At 32.8% G+C, this 22,702-nt stretch overlaps 1 long non-coding RNA gene across 1 annotated transcript in view; it reads left to right on the top strand.

The window, feature by feature from the left end:
* The first annotated feature begins 1,790 nt into the window (after positions 1-1,790).
* LOC131384369 (uncharacterized) overlaps positions 1,791-22,702 on the top strand; it is a 42,042-nt gene continuing 21,130 nt past the window's right edge. The window contains exons 1-2 of the long non-coding RNA XR_009215158.1: positions 1,791-1,867; positions 13,809-13,984. This is a non-coding gene — a long non-coding RNA (uncharacterized LOC131384369). The remainder of the gene's footprint in view (positions 1,868-13,808; positions 13,985-22,702) is intronic.

Consider the following 22,702-nt stretch of genomic DNA (forward strand, 5'->3'; position numbering starts at 1 on the left):
CTCAGCATCTGATCACACATTTGCCTTTTGCTCTAAAACTTACTCCACAATTCTAAAGTGGTTTTAGAGAGCCTTTTCTGGTTCATGTATTTCACAAGTAACAACTCAATGATTTACTTGTGAAATACATGAACTCAATGATTACACCTAAAAAAAATCCAAGACAAAAAATCTTTGTCCCATTTCAGCAAATTCTTCCTTGCTTCCTAGGTTTGTATGTATGCCATATAGAGTTTGGATTTAAATTTCAAAACTCACCATTTTTAGTTAAAATATTAATAGTCTTTAGTATCCATTTCTTCAGTAATTTTCCAATACCTCTTTCTAACATCATGAGGAAACCACTAAATTTTTATACAGAATAGTATAACTTTGCTGTCCTAAATGATATATCTGTAACTATGAACATAATCAATGTCTTTAGCACAGAGAAAATAAGACAAATGCATTTCTAAGGACCAGTTTATATACTGTTAATGTTACTTGTTAATATTATATAAATGTTAATTCTTCATAAATATTTTTCTACACTCTCAAGATTAGGAATTTGATGTATTTTCTTTCATAGAAATTTAGAAAAATGTAAATGATAAGCTTCAGTAACTATTTTCTTGATTATTAGTCATTATTTTAAGATGTATTAGAAACAGGAAATGCAAATAAATTATTTTTAATTATATTATCCAGCCTATCATAGATATTAAGCCTCGTATGAAATTTTCCTTGTACAATCACAAGTTTTCATTCTGACAGAAAGCTTTACAGTTCATTTAAATAACCTGGTTTCAGTTTGTTAATCATCATTAATTGATTTTGAAAATAAATTATAATTTATTTTAATTGAAATATTATTTTTATTCAATAGTTTACAAAATCCAGATACTTGTACTGGTGAGATATAGGCACACCTATTTTAGTTTTTAAACAACTAAACAACACAATTACAATAGCAAGTTTGAACTACAGAACTTTTTTCTACAGATGAAGAAGAGCTGCATTCTCGTGTACCTCCCAGTGAAGATTTCAACCTGCGGAAGCAAATAATTATAACCCTCCCCAAACAAACACATATATCAATCATTTATTGGCAATGTAATTTATAAGTTGATTGGGATAATGTATGCCTATAAACACTAAAACAAAAATTGTTTGGGATGTGAACTTTTTATTTTGTAATTTAACTTTCTCTGCTGTTACTTGTTCCTCCATGAAATCCATATTGTAAACAATTTCAGAAAAATATATGCCAAGAAGATGACAAGAATGTTACAGCTCTCTCCTGCATGAGATTATTTAACCTAAACCACCTCAACTGTGAAAACTGGGGATGCAACTTTGAGAAAACATTTTGAATGTGACAGCAAAATTACTTTCTGATGTTTATACATTTTTCATAATGCTGTTCCCAGTAGAACTGATTTCTATATTTCTTACAGCAATAGTATGAAGAATCAGCCTTTTAAAGGGGTTGGGATTTGCTGACACTGCTGATAGAGTGCCTTGTTAGCTGAGAGACAATGATGTGGTTAAATGCAGCAAAGTAATAACTTTGAGAAATTAGGAGGTATCAAGCAAGGGAGTTGTACGGCCCTATGTGTCTGCATTTGTGTGACAGAAAAAAGAGAGGAAAACAGTGAGATAGACAGAAATGAAATAAGACAGTCAGAGCAGAGGATTCAGACAATGTGCCACTGAGGTCAATAAATCTATACTTATTTTTTTCATCCTGCAAGGTCATAGATGACGCTGACATTGGTCTCCTAGCAACCAACTCTACTAACCTACTTTTGTTCCGATCACTGGAGAATGGGTTTGGTGCTTTGAGCTGTGTTTCTACATAAAAAAGAAGGAATCAAAGTGATGCTGGGTAACTACTGATGGGTAAAATTTTTAAAAAGGATGCACATATATAGAAACATAAACACTTCTGGTCTCTTTCTTTTCTAAGTTTACAAAGTTCAGAGTGGTCTTTCTACATATTTCTTAGAATTGAGAATAAATGTCCAATTATCACAAAATTTTTGCATTTTTAAATATCTAAAATACATGAGGTAGCACACGTGATACTTTAATACATCTAAATTCAAGCTATAAAAAGTAAAATATGCATCAATTTAGCTAGTGACCAGGATCTAATGAGAAAAATAAATTAAGCAAAAGAAACTAAATTCTAATATAGCTGTTACTTTTAAGTTTTATTATGTAAACATAATTGTAAAAGCAAAGTTTTCTAAATATAATTATAAATTCCCAGTATATCATGTTTTATCCTTCGAGTTCAGAAGCAATATTCTCAGAATTAGTTTTCTGTGACTCTAAATTTTAAGAACTCTGTTAACTCCTAAGTTTTCATATTTTTCTTTTTTTTAGTTTTATTTATATATAAATTTTTGGTTCTATTATTTCAGGTCTTCATGTCAATTTCTTATCTCCACAATTCTATTGTTATCTTCTCTTGAGGGTCTCCTTAGTCTTTATTCTCATAGAGCAGACAATGAAATTATTGTAATCTATTTTGCCCATATAATTCTTAAGAAGGTAAATAATAATGACACAGATTCATATTTCCTAGTGAGAGGTGATCCAGTACATGGTCTTAACTTCAGGAATCTCTTCTCCAAAGTCATAAAACCCTTGACTATTTGCACATCGGGGGACAGCTTAATTATGTGTGCTTCATGTATGGCCTTGTGTGTCTGCATTTGTGTGAGAGAAAAAAGAGAGGAAAGCAGATTTTTTTGTAGTTACCATTTTAATTACACAAAACATCTTAGTGTTATAGCATTCTATTTTAACTGAATTACGAACAATTTAAATCGCATATAAAAACTCTGCTTCTTTATAGTTCCACATCCCCAATTTATATTACTAAGGTCACTAATTACTTTTTTATATATTATATACTCATTAATATAGTTTAATTGTTTATAATTGTTCTTGTCATTTAAATTCCATGCACCAAATTATTATGGTATAATTTATTATATTTGTCTGCGTATTTGCCTTTATTGAAGAGCACTGTATGTTCATACTGCTTTGTGTTGCTACCTATCATCCTTTTCCTTCTATTTTAAAAGGTCCCTTTAGCATTTCTTGTATAGAAGATACAGTGGTGAAGAATATCCACAGTACATTTTTCATATTTATTAGTTATTTTTATTTCAACTTAATATTGTGTATTCATGTCTTTTGCCTGTCTTCTAGTGGAATGTTAATTTTTAAAATATTTTTCATTTGCTCTTTACACAGGAAGTGTATTACATTTTGATGTATGATTTCTGCCTTTAGTATTGGAGTTGTATGATATGGATTCTAGACACCCCAGTTTTCTTTATGCCCTCTTACCTTCAACTCTTAAAAAGTCACTCAAGAGTATTTTCTACAGTATTTCATGGTACACCTTAAAACACAAGTCTCAGAACTGAATGAAATACCCCAAATTGTATACATTATCATCTCCTTGATCAATGCATTACCAATCCACAATTGCCATTATTTCCTTTAGAAATAACCAAATACCATTATAGTAAACAAATATGTGATTGATTTTCCCAGAATTTCACTAATCAGTCACCCCCAATTATATAATACATTAGTGCAAAAATTGAGCAAATATTTTGGGCCTTCAGGGAAATTGTATTATCCCTTATCTTAAACTGATTTTTTTCACATCTTGGATTATAGTTTTAACTTTTTTAGATACGTTTTCAACCTTGATTTAGTCATAGAATCAGTATCTCCTAGTTTTTTCTTTGGTCATGTGAAAATGCTATGTCTGCCATTAAATACTCTTTCAAAAGATTTATAAGCTCTATTAAGATGAACTTTAGTTTCAAGATGGTGTACTGAACACATCTATTAGCCGTCCCTGATTTCCAAAACCTAAGTAACATTTCCAAAATAATATTATTTAGGAAAAAAAATCTATATAAATATGTTTAAATAAGGAAGGATATTATTGTTAAGAAAACAATTAAACAAAAGAGGCAAACTGATGGATATCAGGAACTAGTGTTCTTACATTAATGCAACTGCTTCCTGAGTAGAGTGGGAAGGTAAACTACAAACTCATTATTTGGGAAAATAATTTAAAATTGTAATAACTCAGGTGCAATACATACAAAGCGTTTTTTGTTTTGTTTTGTTTTGTTTTTTTGAGACGGAGTTTCACTCTTGTTGCCCAGGCTGAAGTGCAATGGCACGATCTCAGCCCACCGCAACCTCTGCCTCCTGGGTTCCAGTGATTCTCCTGCCTCAGCCTCCTAAATAGCTGGGATTACAGGCATGCACCACCACGCCAGCTAATTTTGTATTTTTAGTAGAGGCGGGGTTTCTCCATGTTGGCCAGGCTGGTCTCAAACTCTCGATCTCAGTTGATCCACCCACCTTGGCCTTCTAAAGTGCTGGAATTACAGGCGTGAGCCACCACACCAGGCCCTTTTTTTTTTTTTTTTTTTTTTTTTTTTGACAGAGTCTCGCTCAGTCGGCAGGCTAGAGTGCAGTGGCGTGATCTTGGCTCACTGCAATCTCCTCCTCCCGGGTTCAAGTGATTCCCCTGCCTCAGCCACCAGAGTAGCTGGGACTACAGGCGTGCACCACCACGCCCAGGTGACTTTTTGTATTTTAGTAGAGACGGGGTTTCACCATGTAGGCCAGGATGGTCTGGATCTCCTGACCTCATGATCTGCTGGTCTCGGCCTCCCAAAGTGCTGGGATTACAGGCATGAGCCACCATGCCCAGCCTAATATATACAGAGTTTTACATCAAAATGTAATACACTTCCTATGTAAAGAGCAAATGAAAAATATTTTAAAAATTAACATTCCACTAGAAGACAGGCAAAGGACATGAATACACAATATTAAATTGAAATAAAAATAACTAATAAATATGAAAAATGTACTGTGGATATTCTTCGCCACTGTATCTTCTATACAAGAAATGCTAAAGGGACTTTTTAAATTAGAAGGAAAAGGATGGTAGGTAGCAACACAAAGCAATATGAACATACAGTGCTCTTCAATAAAGGCAAATATGCAGACAAATATAATAAATTATACCATAATAATTTGGTGCATAGAATTTAAATGACAAGAACAATTATAAACAATTAAACTATATTAATGAGTATATAATATATAAAAAAGTTATTAGTGACCTTAGTAATATAAATTAGGGATGTGGAACTATAAAGTAGTAGAGTTTTTATATGTGATTAAAATTAAGTTTGTAATTCAGTTAAAATAGAATGCTATAACACTAAGATGTTTTGTGTAATTAAAATGGTAACTACAAAAATCTGTAGAATGTACTCAAAAAGGAATGAGAAGAGAACTAAAGTACATCATGTTAAAAATCAATAAAATGAGAAGGAAGCCAATGAGAAGAAATGAAGAACAAAAAATATATAATCCATTAGAAAATAATATTCAAAATGGCAATAAAACCTGTACTTTTTATCAGTAATTACTTTAAATATAGATGGATTGAATTCCCAAATTAAAAGTCATAGATTGTCTGAATGGATTAAAAAGGGAAATCCACACCTGAGGTGAGGAGTTTAAGACCAGCCTGGGCAACATGGTGAAACCCTGTCTCTACCAAAAATACAAAAATTAACCAGGCGTGGTGGCACATGCCTGTAATTCCAGCTACTTGGGAGGCTGAGGCAGGAGAATCACTTGAACCTGGGAGGTGGAGGTCACGGTGAGCCAAGGTCGTGCCACTGCACTCCAGCCTGGACAACAAGAGTGAAACTTCGTCCCCAAAAATAAAGAAAGGAGGGGGGATCCATATCTAGATTGTCTACAAGAGCCTCATGATAGATCTAAGGACACACACAGGTGGAAAGTAAAAGACTGAAAATGGCATTTCTTGCAAGTGGTAAAAAAAAAAAAAGAGAGAGAGAGAGACAGAGAGTGGGATGGCTATACTCATATAATCCCAGTACTTTGGGAGGCCGAGATGGGCAGATCACCTGAGGTCAGGAGTTCGAGACCAGCCTGGCCAACAGGGTGAAACCCTGTCTGTACTAAAAATTAGCCAGGCATGGTGGTATGCTCCTGTAATCTCAGCTACTTGAGAGGCTGAGGCAGGAGAATCACTTTAACCCGGGAGGTGGAGGTTGCAGTGAGCTGTGATTGTACCACTGCACTCCAGCCTGGGCAAGAGAGTGAGACTCTGCCTGAAAAAACAAAAAGTATACTTAATGAAAACCCATTATAAGCACCAAATAAGAGCAATTAATTAATGATAAAATGATCAATTCATTAATAAGATGTAAAAATTACAAATCTTTATTCTCCAATACTTAGAGCTCCCAAAGACAAGAAGTAAACTTTGACAGAATGGAAGTGAGGAACAGACAACACAGTAATAGTAGGAGACTTCAAAACCCCTCTTTTAATAATGAACAAGTAGATAGAAAATCATTATGGCAATAGACAACTTGAACAACACTCTACACCACTTGGACCTAACAGACATATAGAGAATACTTCACTCAACAACAGCAGAATATACATTACTCTGGAGTGTACAAGGAATGTTCTTCAGGATAAAACACATATTAGGACACATAAGTCAACAAATTCAAGAAGATTCAAGTCATACAGATAGTCTTTTTAATCACAATGAAGTGAAACCAGAAATCAATAGCACATAGAAAATTGGAAAATCCACAAATATGTGAAATTAAATGACACATCCTTAAAAAATGGATGGTCATAAGAAAAATGAGAATGTATCTGGGGATAAACATAAATAAAAATAAAACATACCAAAATTTATGGCATAGCAATGGTGGTGCTAAGAAAGAAGCTTATAGCTGTAAATACACATATTAAAAAAGAAGAAAGACCTCAAATCAACAGTCTAACTTTACATCTCAAGAAATCAGATAAAAGAATCACAAATTAAACCCAAAGCTAGCAGAAAGAAGGAAATAATAAAAATTAGAGCAGAGATAAATAAAACAGAGACCATAAAAACCATAGAAAAAAATCAAACTAAGAAATGGTTTTCTTGAAACGATTAACAAATTGACAAACCCTTATCTAGATTAACCAATAAATAAGAGGCTACTCAAATAACTAAAATCAGCAATAAATAAAGAAGATATTATAAACAACACCATAGAAAATAAAAAAGCATTACAGAAGAATACTATGAACAATTGTAGGTCAAACGATTGCATAGTCTAGAAGAAATGGATACATTCCTATAAATACAAAACCTACCAATACTGAATCATAAAAAAGAAGAAAATCTGAACAGATCAAATACAAATAAGAAGATTTAATTGGTAATCAAAAACCTCCAAACAAAGAAAATGGTAGGACTAGATGTATTTTACCAAGCATTTAAAGAATTAACTCCCATCTTCCTGAAACTTTTCTGAAATATTGAAGAGAAGGGAACATTTCTAGGAAAAGTCTATGAAGCCAGCATCATCCTGATGCCAAAACCAGGCAAAGACACTCCAAGGTAGCTACAGAACAATATCTCTGAAAAGTATTAATGCAAAAATTCTCAACATAATACTAGAAAACCAAATTCGATATTAAAAGGATCATACACCATGAACAGGAGGAATTTAATCCTGAAATGCAAGGATGGCTTAACATAACAAAATCAATTAATATGATGGATCATATTAACATAATGAGGGCTAAAAACCACCTCAATTAATGCAAATAAGGCATTTGACAAGATGCAACATTATTTTATGGTTAAGAAAAACACTCAGCAAATTAGGAATAGAAGGAAAATAACTCAATATAGTAAAGGCCATTTATAAAAATACCCACAGCTGACATTATACTTAATGGTGAAAGGCTGAAGGCTTTTTCTTTAAGATTAGGAACAAGACTAGGATACCCAGTCTTGCCACTTTTATTTAACATAGTATTGGAAGTGCTAGCAAGAACAATTAGGCAACAGAGAGAAAATAAATTAAAAGTTATCCAGTTTGGAAAGAAAGAAGTAAAATTACCTCTCTTTATAGATGACATGATCTCATATGTAGAAAACCCTAACAATTCTGCACACACAGACAAAAATTGTTAGCATCAATAAACTAATTTAGCAAAGTTGCACGATTCAAAATTGATTTAAAAAATCAGTAGCATTTTTATACACAATGAAACAATAAAAATTCTGAAAGTTAAGAAAACTTGCATTTGCAGTAGCATCAAATAAAATATTTAGGAATAAACCTAACCAAGATGTGAAAGACTTTTATACTGAAAACTACAAAACATTGCTAAATAAATTAAAACACAAATAAATGAAAAGATATCTCATGTTCATGGATTGAAAGTGTTAATATTATTAATATGTACATACTACCCAAAGTGATCTAAAAATTCAACAAAGTCCCTATCAAAATCCCAATGGTATTTTTTGCAGACATAGAAAAATTCATCTTAAGATTCACATGGAATCTCAAAAGATGCCAAACAGCCAAAACAATCCAGGGAAAGATATGAAAAAAGCTGTAGAATCACCTTTCTAATTTCAAAACATATCACAAAGCTGTGGTAACTAAAACACAGTGGTTCCTGTGTAAAGACAGACTAACAGGTCAATGTAATAAAAGACAATCCGAAGATAAACCTTTAAGTCTATGGCCAAATGATCATCTAAAAAAGTGCCAAGACCACTCCCTCAATGTAGAAAGGACAGTCTCTTCAACAAAGAGTTCTGGGAAATCTTGAGACCTATATGCAAAAGAATAAAGTTCGACCAGTACCATATATCATATACAAAAATTAACTAAAAAGAAAGACCTAAACATAATACCTAAAACTATAATACTTCTAGAAGAAAATATAGGGGAAATGCTTTATGGCATTGAACTAGACAATGATTTCTTGGATATCATACCAGAAAAAAATACTGTGTGATATCACTTATGTGAAATATCTAAATTAGTCAAGTTCATAGAAACAGAAGCAGAATAGTGGTTACCAGGGGCTGGAGGCAAGGGTAAAGGATAATTGTTTTTTAATGGGTACAGGGTTTCATATGTGCAAAATGAAACATTTCTGGAGATCTCTTTCACAGCAATGTAAATATGTTTAACACTGAAAAACTGTACACTTAAAAATGGATAAAAAAAGTAAAAAAAAGAGATGAAATCTACATTTGATATTGTTACTATGAAGCCCATATTTAAGATAAAGCAAAGTGAGACATGATTGTGTTGACGTCTTTGAAGACTGCATTTAAAGCTTTCAATTTTGACTTTATGTTTTCAGTCCTCTATCAACAAACATCTTTACCCTGACACTGTCATCGCCCCTTATTTTTCAGTACAATTCATCCTCCAGCTTTCCATCCTCTTCTCCTCTTAATGAAGAAAGAATTGTTAATCCATTCATCTGCAACTTATTTGTATTACATACTAACCTACCTTCCATGTGTACTTTTAAGCCTTGTTTCTCTGATAAAGATAATTTATTTCCTCTTAAATTAATAAATCGCATGTCTTAGGGAACCTATAGAAAATGCTTACTCATTGATGATAACTTTCATCTTCCACCTAAAAATCACAGTTCTGATTTTTTTCCTTTTTTTAATTGTACTGTAAGTTTTAGGGTACATGTGCACAGTGTGCAGGTTTGTTACATATGTATACATGTGCCATGTTGGTGTGCTGCACCCATTAACTCATCATTTAACATTAGGTGTACCTGGTTTTCTATAAGCAAAACCATTTGATACATAGTAGCTCATTGCTTTGATACTTGTTTAAAAAATAAATACCTTGCAGTTGTGATATATTTTTGCCCTCCTCTAGTTTAAACTTTTCTTTATTTGTTTTTATTTATTCAAATGTATGTGTTGAATGACAGCCATTGGCCTTAAAAGCACCCAGGTTTCAGAGGTTAACACTCATTCTCAAGCTCTCTTCTTGCTCTTTCTCTCTGCATCCTCACTGGTCATGACTTGAGTATTTCTAGCATCTGCCCAAAACTGAACATAGTAATTATTCTGTTATTACCATGGGGTGTCTATATTCTCATTAAACAGAGTTTCTAGGCTATGACCAATATTGATTTACTTACAGATTATAATAAGAGGCAAAAAATAATGTTCAAATATTCTGTAGGAAAATACGTGCTTGTTTTCACCTGAGGGGTTTGAACTAGAGACATGGAAGAGACCAGCTGAAGGAAGACCACACAGGTGGTCAGTGGAAATGATAGAGCAGAGAAATGGAAGTATGGATATAAAAATTTAAAAGTTAGTGCAAAGTAATAGCAATGTTGGCAGGCAAAGTCAGAATCTCCGACTTGTTTTTTTTGTTGTTGTTGTTTTGTTTTGCTTTTTTTTTTTTTTTTTTTGAGATGGAGTCTCACTCTGTTGCCAAGCTAAAGTGCAGTGGCACACTCTCTGATCACTGCAACCCCCACCTCCCGGGTTCAAGATTCTCCCACCTCAGCCTCCAGAGTAGCTTGGATTACAGGTGCCTGCCACCATGCCTGACTAATTTTTGTATTTTTAGTAGAGATGGGGTTTTGCCATGTTGGCCAGGCTGGTCTTGAACTCCTGACCTCAGGTGATCCACCTGCCTGGGCCTCCCACAGTGCTGGGATTACAGGAATGAGCTACTGTGCCCAGCCTAGAATCTCTGACTTCTAACGTAATGTCAGTATGAGTCTGTGATGGTGACAATGGTGCTGTTTCTGCTGCTGCTGAGGACAATCATAATGATGATGATAAAAGAGTCAATAATATTAAAAGAAACATTCCATGGTAATATCAGCTTGTGTCTATAGACCTGATCAGTGGAGAAATAAAAACAAATGAGCCATGTAAAGGTCATTATAATAATATAGTCATTAATATTTCAGCTTTATAGTTGGTCAGATGGATTTGCATTCTATTCCATCCCTTACCAGTTGTATAAATTTAGCAAATTACTTAATTTTGCTAAACCAAATTTTTTTCACCTATAAAACAGATATATATTAAACAGACATTGATGAAAGAAACTGAAGATTAAAAAGTGGAAAAAATACTATATTCATGGATTAAAATAATTAATATTGTTAAAATGTCCATAGTACCCAAAGCAATCTATAGATTTCAATGCAAATTCTATCAAAATTACATGAAATATTTAAAATTACATGAAGTTTATTTTTAAATCCTAAAATTTGTGTGGAACCATGGAAGTCCTTGAATAGTCAAAGAAATCTTGAACAAAAAGAAAAAAGCATTGGATGTATCATACTACCTGATTTCAAAATTCATTGCAAAGCTATGGTAATGAAAACAACAAGCTACTGGCATAAAAACAGACACTTGTACCAATGGGATGGAATAGAAACCTCAGAAATAAACCTACATATTTATGGCCAATTAATTTTTCAAAAAGTTGCCAAAAACACACAATGGGGAAATGAGAGGTTCTATAATAAAAAGTGTTGGGAAAACTGGATATCCAATTGTAGTAGAATAAAATTGAACCCTTATCTCACACCATATGGAAAAATGAACTCAAAATGGATTAAAAACTTAAATTTAATACCTGAAATTGTAAGAGTACTAGAAGAAAACATAAGGGGAATCTCCATTACATTGGTTTGGTCAATGATTTTTCTGTATAAACAAAAAAAGATGAATGTGATTGTATCAAATTTAAAACTTTTTGCACAGCAAAGGAAACAATGAACAGAGTGAACAGACAATCAACAGATTGGGAGAAAATATTTGCAAACCATACATATGATAAGGGGCTAGTATCTAAAATATATTTAAAAAATTGGCAACTTAATAGAAGGAAACAACCCAATTTTAAAAATGGGCAAAGGACCTGACTACATATTTCTTAAAAAAAGACAAACAGCCAGTAGATATATGAAAAAATGCTCAACATTAACCAGGGAAATGCAAATTAAAACCACAATGAAATATCACCTCACACTTGTTAAAATAGGTATTTCAGAAAGACAAAATATAGCAAACGTTGGGGAGGATGTGGAGAAAAGGGAACCCTTACACACTGTTGGTGGCAATTTAAATTAGTCATTATGAAAAACAGTATGTAAGGTCTTCAAAAAGTAAAAATAGAATTACCATGATCCAGTAATTCCACTTCTGGGTATAAAAGGAGACTAATTTTTCTGTCTATCCATTCAAGAACAAGGTTGAGAAATCTCTTAATTATCCAAAAAAAAAAAAAAAAAAGGGCGGGGGGTCATTGCAGGCCGAGCGTGGGGGAATGGTGATGGTTCCTGCCTCTAAATCCCAGCACTTTGCAAGGCTAAGGTGGGAGGATGGCTTGAGCCCAGGAGTAAGGCTGGGCTTAATGGAATTAAAATCAGTATGTCAAGGAAATATCTGCACTGCCCTGTTTACTGTAGTAATATTAACAATAGCCAAGACAGGAAAGCAATGTGAGTGTTCATCAGTAGACAAATGGATAAAGAAAATATTGGGTGTGTGTTGTATATATGGAATGCAATGGTACACTATTCAGCTTTTAAAAAGGAGGAAATCATACCATCTGTGACAACATGGATGAATCTGAAGAACACTGTGCTAAGTGAAATAAGCCAGGCAAAGAAAGATCAATACTATATGATCTCACTTATATGTAGAATCTAAAAAAAGTCAAATTCATAGGAGCAGAGAGTAGAGTGGTGATTTTCAGGGGCTGTAGGGTTTGGAGGAGGAAAAAGACGTTGATAAAAAGGCATGAAGTTTTAATCAGACAGGAGAAATAGGTTTTAGTGATATATTACATAGCATCGTTACTATAATTAGTAATCATATATTGAATATATCAATACTGCTACAAGATTAGATTTAAATGTTCACATCTTTAAAAAATAAGTAGGTGATGTCATGAATGTTAATTAGCTTGATTTACTCTTTCCACAATGTATACATATAACAAAGCATCATATTGTAATCCATAAATACATATAATTATTATGTTTCTATTAAAAATAAAATAATACAGAAACAGATGTTATAAATTTACCTAGCTGACAGTGTTATGAGACTTACACAGAAGATATTTGGAGCAGATTAAATGTTTAATAAGAATTAGTTATATTGTTGTTAACTAATAAATCACAAACAAATACTTGACCATTTAGGGTGTTTACTTAACGTTCTGTTGTTATATTCTATTATAAATATAAAAGAATGAGATGAAACATGTGAAGTTGCTTTGTAAAATATAATTGTGCCCCAACATTTTTGTGTGTGTGTGACAGAGTATTGCTCTGTCATCCAGACTGGAGTGTAGTGGCGTCATCACAGCTGACTGCTGCCTCAATGTCCCAGGCTCCAGTGATCCTCCCACCTCAGCCCAGTGAGTGATCCCAGATCTCTCATGCTTACGAGACCTTCTACCTTAGCCTTCTGAGTAGTTGGGACTACAGGTGCAGGTGCATGCCACCACTCTCTGCTATCTTTTTATTTTTGAAAAATGTGGTTTCACCATGTTGCCAAGGCTGATCGTGAATTCTTGGACTCAAGCAATCCTCCTACTTTGGCTTCCCAAAGTTCTGGGCTTTACAGGCGTGAACCACCAGGCCCCACAGCCTGTAATGCCATTTTTTATTGCACTTTGTATTGGCTAATTAAGAGATTTCCCAACCTGGTCCTTGAATGGATGGAGAGAAGAATTAGCCTCCTTTGCAACTACGGAAGACTTCGTGAGCTTACAAGATGCTATGGAAATCTACTTATGGCTTCTGAAAAAGTTTTTTCTTTTTTCTACCTGTCCCCCAATATAACACAAAAATAGAGTTCTTTCTGCCTTTCTCTCCCTTGCTCTCTGTAGTGTGACAATATAACATTTGAAGCTGCTCCAAACAACTTTGACTGTAAGAAAAAGGCCAAAAGAATACAAGAGGCTCTAACCAAGGATTCTGACTTCACTAAGCCACTGAAACACTCCTGGGACTACCTACCTCCTGCCTTTTCATTATGGGAGGAAATCCTATTGGTTAGGTCACTGTGAGTATTAATGGCCACTATTAATGGCAACCAAAGCCCTTCCTAACAGATATAACATTTTAATTACGAATATAATTGCCTTCATAGCTTACAATTTATATAGGTGTTCTTGGAAATTAATTATGCATTGTTTTAACATTGTAATTATTATTACTCTGGATTATTCTCTACTGGTTCCGGCAGTAAAACATGTCACCTCTGAGAAAATGGGAAGAGATCAGATGATATTAGAAAGAGAATTGTTTAGTAACCATACAGATTTAAAATGTAAACCCAATTTCCTATTGATTGGTTCTGTGATAGTCTGCCATATTACCTAAGCTTCATTTTCCCAGTAACAATGTAGGCAACATAATATATATATCTTACAGGGTAGTAGCTAGAATTAAATGAGATAATTATAAAGCTGTTTGACAAAGTACATAGGACAAAGTAAACGCCCTAGAAGTTCATTGCTTTCTGGACTGATAATGGCCCTTAGAAACTCATGTAGCAGTGTCCACCCCTTTGCTGTCTGGAAATATAGCTAGTTGGTGAATTATTTGCTCTCTTACCTTATGTATATCTGGTAGCAAGAGACGTAAATGTGACATTATCATCATTTACAACATGTGGCTGAAATTCTAGTAGTTTTACTGCATAGGGTTTTACTATCATCATTTACAACATGTGGCTGAAATTCTAGTAGTTTTACTGTATAATATTGATTTTGAATAAAATGATTGGCAGGTATTAATGTTTTTTATATGAGCTATATTAGACTTTCTCATATTCTATAAAATGATTATAATAATACCCACCTTAGGTAAAGATTAAATTAGAGGAGGTAAATAGAATATTCCTCATGGTACTTTGAACCCTTATTATTGTTAATTTTACTATAGTTAGTCATGCATCTATATCATCTACCCGAATAGACTATAATGCAGTGTTTCCCAACCTCAGTGATACTGACGTTTTGGACTAGATAAATTTTTGTTGGAGAAGGGGGGTGTCCTGCACTTTCTAATATGTAGTAATATCCCATGTTATGCCCACTAGATGCCATTAGCACTTCCATTCCCAGTTGTAACAACCAAAAGAATCTCTAGACATTGCCAAATGTACCCTTGAGGATGAAATTGTTCCCCTAGATGAGAACCACTGCTGGTGAGAAACACAATACCTTGCATAGATACTTTGTGTCTATGAGGATTGTAAGAAAAAAAAATTTAGTTGAATTGATTTGAATATGTGTACCAATAAGCAATTACATCTATATTAGTAATTCCATTAACACTATTTTCTTTTTTGGCACCTTTAGCAAGTTCTTGTTGATTCATAGATCTCAGAATTGAATAATGAAGTTTTGAACATAAAAATATAATTAGACATTAAAATGATAAGCACATACAGGAATGTTTAATTGACATTGAAAGCTGAAGATGTAATATTTTTTTTTTTTTTTGAGACGGAGTCTTGCTCTTTCTCCCAGGCCAGAGAAGATGTAATATTTAAGTAGCATAACTAAAATAGAATAGAACTATTTTAGAAATGATTGTATACTATTCTATAATATGGAGTAAGCAGCTATAGGACAATTTTATGTAAGCTCTATATCTAGTATCTGATTTTGGGGTAGCCAAAAATTTTAAATATCCTTGTAAGTGGGAACACCCACTGCATAATTTGAAAAATTTTAATTTAGCCTTTATTTAGCCTGAAAGCAAAAATAGAAGATCTCTGATAAAAGAGTGTGCAGTTTTACTGAATTGATGTAGATCCATGTCAGAAGTCACATGTGAACATTCTAAAATGAGATGGCTATTGAACATACCTCTAAATGAGACAAATGTGCAATTGATTTAAGCATGGTTTAATTGCTGCATCTAGAAAATATCTTTTTATATTCTCATATAAAGAAGTTATTCTTTTTCTTTCTGATGTGCTATTTTTATCTGTATAGGGTTTAAAACACGTCCTTTAAAATTGCAGAGGAAGAAAAGGTTTGGAGGTGATAAGGGAATAAATAAGTTTATTCCCTGGATTATGGTGATGGTTTCATAGGCATATGCATATGTCCAAACTCATCAACTTGTATACATCAAATATGTGCAGTTTACTGTATATCTACCTTATCTTAATAAAACTATTTAAATAATAATAAAATAACATTACAAAGGGAAAAATCTACTTCGGTAACTTTTTCAAATAAACACATTTATCTTTCTCTGGCCTGGCCAGACACATTACACATTTAGATGATCTCCTATTTGTAAATAAATATATATTTGTATGGAGCGTGTGTATGTTTGCTTGTGTGTGTGTGTGTGTGTGTGTGTGTGTTCCCTTTTATGTCCAATCGGTAATTTAGCCTCTTTGAGTCAGTAATTCCATTTTATGATTTAAGAACTAAAAATCTCGTTAAAATAAAAACTTCTCTTCTAAAAGATATAAACTTCCATATGTGTGGTAAGGAACATAGTGTTCTGCACCAAAAAATAAATTAAGTTAATCTTTTTTTTTCTCTAATGTGGGAAAAGTTGACAAACATAGAAAAAGAGTTTTTTGAGGAATTAGACATATTGGGAATAGAAAGCTTGGGCAAATCAACTAATGACAGATTTTTTAACCAAATGTTTGAAGTCCTATAGAAGAAAAACGAAAGTAACAGGGTGCTCTTGAAAACCTATTCTTGTACAGTGATGTGTTGCTTAAACATGGGTTTGTCCTAAGAAATGCATTATTAGGCAATTTCCTCATGACGCAAATATCGCAGAGTGTACTTACACAAACCTAGATGGTATAGCCAATGACAAACCTAGGCTATATGGGACAGCCTATTTCCCCTAAGCATCAGACCTGTATAGTATGTTGCTGTACTGAATACTGTAGGCAATTTTAACACAATGGTAAGTATCTGTGTATCTAAATGTATCTAAATATAAAAAGGTACAGTAAAAATACACTGTTAAAGATTAAAATAATGCTCCACCTGTGCAGGGCAGGAACCATGAATGGAGCTTCAGGAATGGAAGTTGCTTGGGGTGAGTCACTGAATGAGTGGGGAGTGAATGTAAAGGCCTAGGACATTACTGTACGGTATTGTAGACATTATAAACACTATGCGCTTAGGCTACGCTAAATTTATAAAACATATTTTAACTTTAATAATAAATTAACTTTAGTTTGCTGAATGACCGCCTTCATATATGCAGTCCATCACTGACCGAAATGCCACTATGTGGTACCTGACTGTAATTCCTAATTTAGCTAAAGGAAGAAGAAAATGAAACAACATTTAATGAATGTCTAACATGAATGAATTATGCAGTGTAAACCTTCCTGCAACCTAGTTGTTGATAAACTTTTTGATTCTACAACTAAGGAAACCATAATTTCAATTTCAGATAATTTGAGCAAGGTCATAAACTATCCTATTTATACCATAGCATGGCAGTTAAGAATCCTCTGTAAAGACCTCAACGTAGCTCTTTTGGGATGGTGGAAGATTTTCTAAAATGTATTCATAAACTTTTATTTTAGTTGTGGATTTGTTGCTAGATAAATGTGTAGCATTTTTCATCATAATAATAATGTTCAGAACTCTGAGAATTTGCCTAATTAAAAGTTGTTCAATAATGTATTAATTTATTAATTAAATAAAAATCACAAAAATACTGGTTAGGTAAGCCCTCTTTGACTCTAATTTGCTTACGAATCACTGAAGATGGTGTATTACTATTAACTGTGGGACCAAATAATAGTTGTTTTTGTAAGCAAAATGTCTGATAATTTACAGTGTGTTTTCACTTATACCTGCTCATGTACATCTTATTTACTTTGTATAACACCTATAAGAGTAAATCAAACATACTTGTTAATGTAATGATTGATAATATGCCATAATTCCAAAAAGTATTTAGAGGGACTTATAAAAATATATATGATATAACATGGAGACCAGGATTATTTCAAGCATAAAGTCAAGGGAATAATAAAGAAACTATATACTAATAACAGGTAAATTTAATAACTGAAATCCATATCAGAAAGCACAAAATACCTAGTAAAAATTAGGCACAAATTTTAGAAAAAAATTTTTTTTAAATAAAGCGGAGGTAAACACAATTAATCTATGATTAAGAGAATATAAGAGAAAATAGCAAACCAATTATTCAAGATAAATTCATTAGTTTTGAAAACAAAAAAGAAAAAAATATTCTCCAGACCTTCTCAAATAGGAGATCATGTAAAGAAGTAAACAACAATCTCAAAAGATACAATCCATTAGATCCAAATTGGGTTTCTTAGAGCTATTTCTCATAATGCTCCTCCATGTAAGAAGATTCTGTATCCCTAGTGTATATTTTAGAGGAATCAAGTGCTATAGATGGCAAAAGTCAACTTTAATGTTGTCAATATTTAAATTTGGCTAAAGCTAGACAGACAGTAAGTGGCAATATACAGAAATCAAACTTTATTTTTTAACCCAATTACAAAATATTTCTATATATGCTACTCTGTCTCTGTTTAGAATGAATACATTATCAATGATAGTGCAATAGCATTTATATCACTCACTCGCATATGCTGAGCACCCACTGAGTGCTGTACCCTGGAGATACGGAGAATATTTTACCCATTACTAAGGATCTCATCATCAGTGAGGCAAAACAAACACAGTGGTATAAAAAATGAATCTGGCTGGGCATGGTGGCTCACACCTGTAATCCCAGCACTTTGGGAGGCCGAGGCGGGCAGATCACGAGGTCAGGAGATTGAGACCATCCTGGCTAACACAGTGAAACCTGTCTCTACTAAAAATACAAAAAAATTAGCCGGGTGTGGTGGTGGGCGCCTGTAGTCCCAGCTGCTTAGGAGGCTGAGGTAGGAGAATGGCGTGAACCCAAGAGGTGGAGCTTGCAGTGAGCCAAGACGGTGCCACTGCACTCCAGCCTGGGCAACAGAGTGAGACTCCATCTCAAAAAAAAAAAAAAAAATCTGAGTGTATGAAGGAAGAGGGAAGACTATCATTTATTTTTCTTATAGAGGGAAACAGATAAGCCTTCACAAAAATGAAAATATTTGGGTAGAATTTTGAAGGTTGAAAAGAATATATCTAATTTTCAACAGAAGGGCCTCATAGACAGAGGAAACATTAAGAAAAGTAATTGTTGAAAAAATATACCATATTTGTGGAGCCTAAAATGTTCTGAGGCAATCCAGATTCAGGTTATATAGAAAAGTGAAAGTAAATGATGTTGAACAGATAGACTGGACACAGTTGATGAAAGAAATTGAATGTCATGCGGAAGAGCTTGAATTTTATTCTGCAAGAAATGAAAGGCAATATAGATTTTAATTAGTGATTGCAATCATATGCAAGATATCATCTACTGATGAAAGACCAGTTAAAAATTAAAAAAAAATTTAGATGATATTTTGAGCTTTTGCAACTTGTACAAGACTTGTACAACTTGTACATAACTGGCTATGTTTGCAAGTCTATTAAAAACTGTGATCCACAAAAAATAGACTCCCAAATTGATCATACTCTTGATAACATTGCTGTTGTTACCACACCTCCCAAACCAACAAACAAATAAGAATACCCCAGTCGTCATATGTGGAGTGAGGGGATATGGTTAGCCAGAAACACAGATATTTGTGAATTTAAGTCAAAATAGGAATATCAGGGACAAAAATTCAAATGCGTCTCCAGGTGTTAGAGCTTCATTGTTGGAAGCCAGTTTCTAATCAAGTAGAAGCCAGAGGGGCAGTAAATATGACCGGATCAGCAAGCAGATAATGAGGCAGCTATGAGCTACCTTGGCCCAGAGTTGCAACACATTGACCTTTAAATGGTCAAAAGAGAATTCAATAATTTGAAGGACTGAAATGACCTGGGGATAGTCACCATATCCCAGGGGCAAAAGCAGTCTAATTCCGTTTTCAAAATTTCCCCGAGTTAGGCCACAAAACTGCTGATTAAAATCATGCATAAACACACACACAAACACACGCACATACACAGCATCACCAACATGAGGAGAAGGCAACTAGCAGAAGTCAAAATAGACTAACAGGATACTGTTTAAACCTCTAAAGATTTTCCAACATTGTTATTATCAGATACAGAAAACATAAATGTATGAAATGTTAAAATAAATAATGAAAGAAACATAAAGATGGTGAGAATATTAACTATCAAAATATTTTAAAAACTTGAAAACATGCATTTTTATAATTACAAATATAATTGTTGAAATTAAAAAAAAATCCCAGTTGGTTAGTTAAAGAGAGAATTAGTGACCTGGCAGATAAAGCCAAACAATTTAACAAGAAAGAAGTAAAAACATTGAAAAAAAAATTGGTAAGTTAAAAGAAATGGAACATAAAATAAGGCTTATTACCCACTTTTTGGAATACATAAATAACTTATGGGTCAAAGAAGAAATACAGAGAAGTTTAAAATATTTTAAACTGCATGAACATAAAAACATGTCACAAATTTTTTGAATGCAGCTAAAGCAACGCTTAGAAATTTACAATATTAAATCTTCCATTCAGATAAGAAAGGTCTCAAATAAATTATGTAAGCTTTCATCTCAAGAATCTGTAAATAAGAGCAAATTAAACACAATTAAAGTAGAACAAAGGAAATAATAAAGGCAAACAGAAGTCAAGGAAATTATAAGGCCAAAAAACAATAAAGTGGATTAAACCAAAAGCTATTTCTCTGAAAGAATCAATATAATTGATTAATCTCAAAACAGACTAACAAAAAAAGAAAATTCAAATTACTAATACCAAGAATAAAAAAGTAGAAAATAATTTTGAATTCTATAGACTTTCCAAAGACTAAGTGGAGCATATAAAGAAAATATATGCCTAGTAATTCAAAACGTACATGAAATAAATTATTTTTTTAAAAAATACAAACTACCAAACTCACTCAACATAAAATAGAAAACCTGAATAGTACTATATGTGTTAAACAAATTGCATTTAAAGTTGCTGGGTTTGAGTTTCCTGTATTTCTACATATTTTGGAATAAAGCGCTATTTACACTCTTTTCTGCATAATTTCTGAAGGATGTTTGCACAGCAAATAGCTTTGAAAGATAGAGACAGAGACTGTATCTCTCTCTAGACCACTATAAGAATTTGTTTTTAAACTCAGAATTTTTCTCCTGTATTCTCAAAACTGGTTTTTTTTCTAGATCTCTTTGTGTCACTCTGTGGAAACTAGGGCTCAAGAAACTGAAGTGAAAATGTTGATAATCTAGCTACTGCTATTGCTATGAGAAATAAAGAATGCCATCCATGAGCCAACATTTTCAAGTATTCTACCAGCATCTATGAAACTGGCAGCATAATTTACTAACCTGCAAGTGGGGTAAAATATCACACTTTTCACAAGTCTTGTAACTCAAAATCTAGATAACTTCACTCTTGAATTTGCAAAATATTTAAGGAATAATACTATCAATTCTACACAAAGTTGTCCTACAAATAGAAAAGGAGAGATCACTACTGATGTTATTTTCTGAGGCCAGCATTATCCTGATGTCAAAATCAGTACTAGTAAGGAAAACTACAGACAAATATTCTTCATAAATATAGACACAAAAGTTACCAGCAAAATATAAACAAACAAAATTCAGCAATATATAAAACATCAAGACCAAGAAAAAATCATCTTTGGAATGCAATGCTAGTTTGACATTCAGAAATAATACTATTCTCCATTAACAGACAGATTAAAGGAAACCAAATATATTATCTCAATAGCTGCAATAACATCCTTTGACAAAATTCAGTATTCATTCAGAATAAACAGTTTAGAAAACTAGAAGTAACTTCCTCAATCTGATAAAAAAAATCTATAAAAAACCCATCAGCTAACATTATGCCTAATGGCAAAAGACTGAATGTTTTTCTTCTAAGGTGGATAATAAGGTCATAATATTTACTCACTGTACTTTGTATTTGAGGACTTATTCAGTACAATAACCAAGAAAAAGAAATAAAAGCCATATATATGCTGAAAAGAAAGAAATATAACTTTCATTACTTGCAGATGACTCATCATTTATGTAAGGCATCTACAAAAAAACTACTGGATCTAATTTAGCAAAAAGATAAAAGTTTCACATATGAAAACTATATATATTAACAATAAGTAATTAAAAATGTAAATAAAAATACATACCACTCATAATAACACTGTTAGTTATAAATCTAGCAAAATACATGTACGATCTATATTCTGAAAAGTTTAAAACACTAATGCAACAAAATACATACATAAATTTAAAAATATACTATGTTCATTGATTCAAAGAATCAACATTATTAATATTGTCCCCAATTTGATTTATAAATTCAATGAAATTCTATGCAAAATCCCAGCAGAATTTTGTATATGTGTACAAATAGATATACTACCTGTAGAATTTATATGGAAAGTCAAAAGAACCAGAATAGTCAGATCAACTTTAAAAAGAAAAAAATTATAAGACACACTACCTGACAAGACTTGCTACAGAAGTATAATAATCAAGACAGTGTTGTATTCACAAAATACAGAGATGTGAGTAAATGGAATAGAATAGAGGAACCTGGAATCAATTCACTATTACAAAGGCAATTCAAAGAAAAAAATGATATAATCATTCAAAAATGGTGTTGAAACAATTATAAATCCATATATAAAGAAAAAAACTAAAATAC

Source organism: Hylobates moloch, unplaced genomic scaffold (genome assembly GCF_009828535.3).
Source record: "Hylobates moloch isolate HMO894 unplaced genomic scaffold, HMol_V3 SCAFFOLD_10, whole genome shotgun sequence".
Lineage (NCBI taxonomy): Eukaryota > Metazoa > Chordata > Mammalia > Primates > Hylobatidae > Hylobates > Hylobates moloch.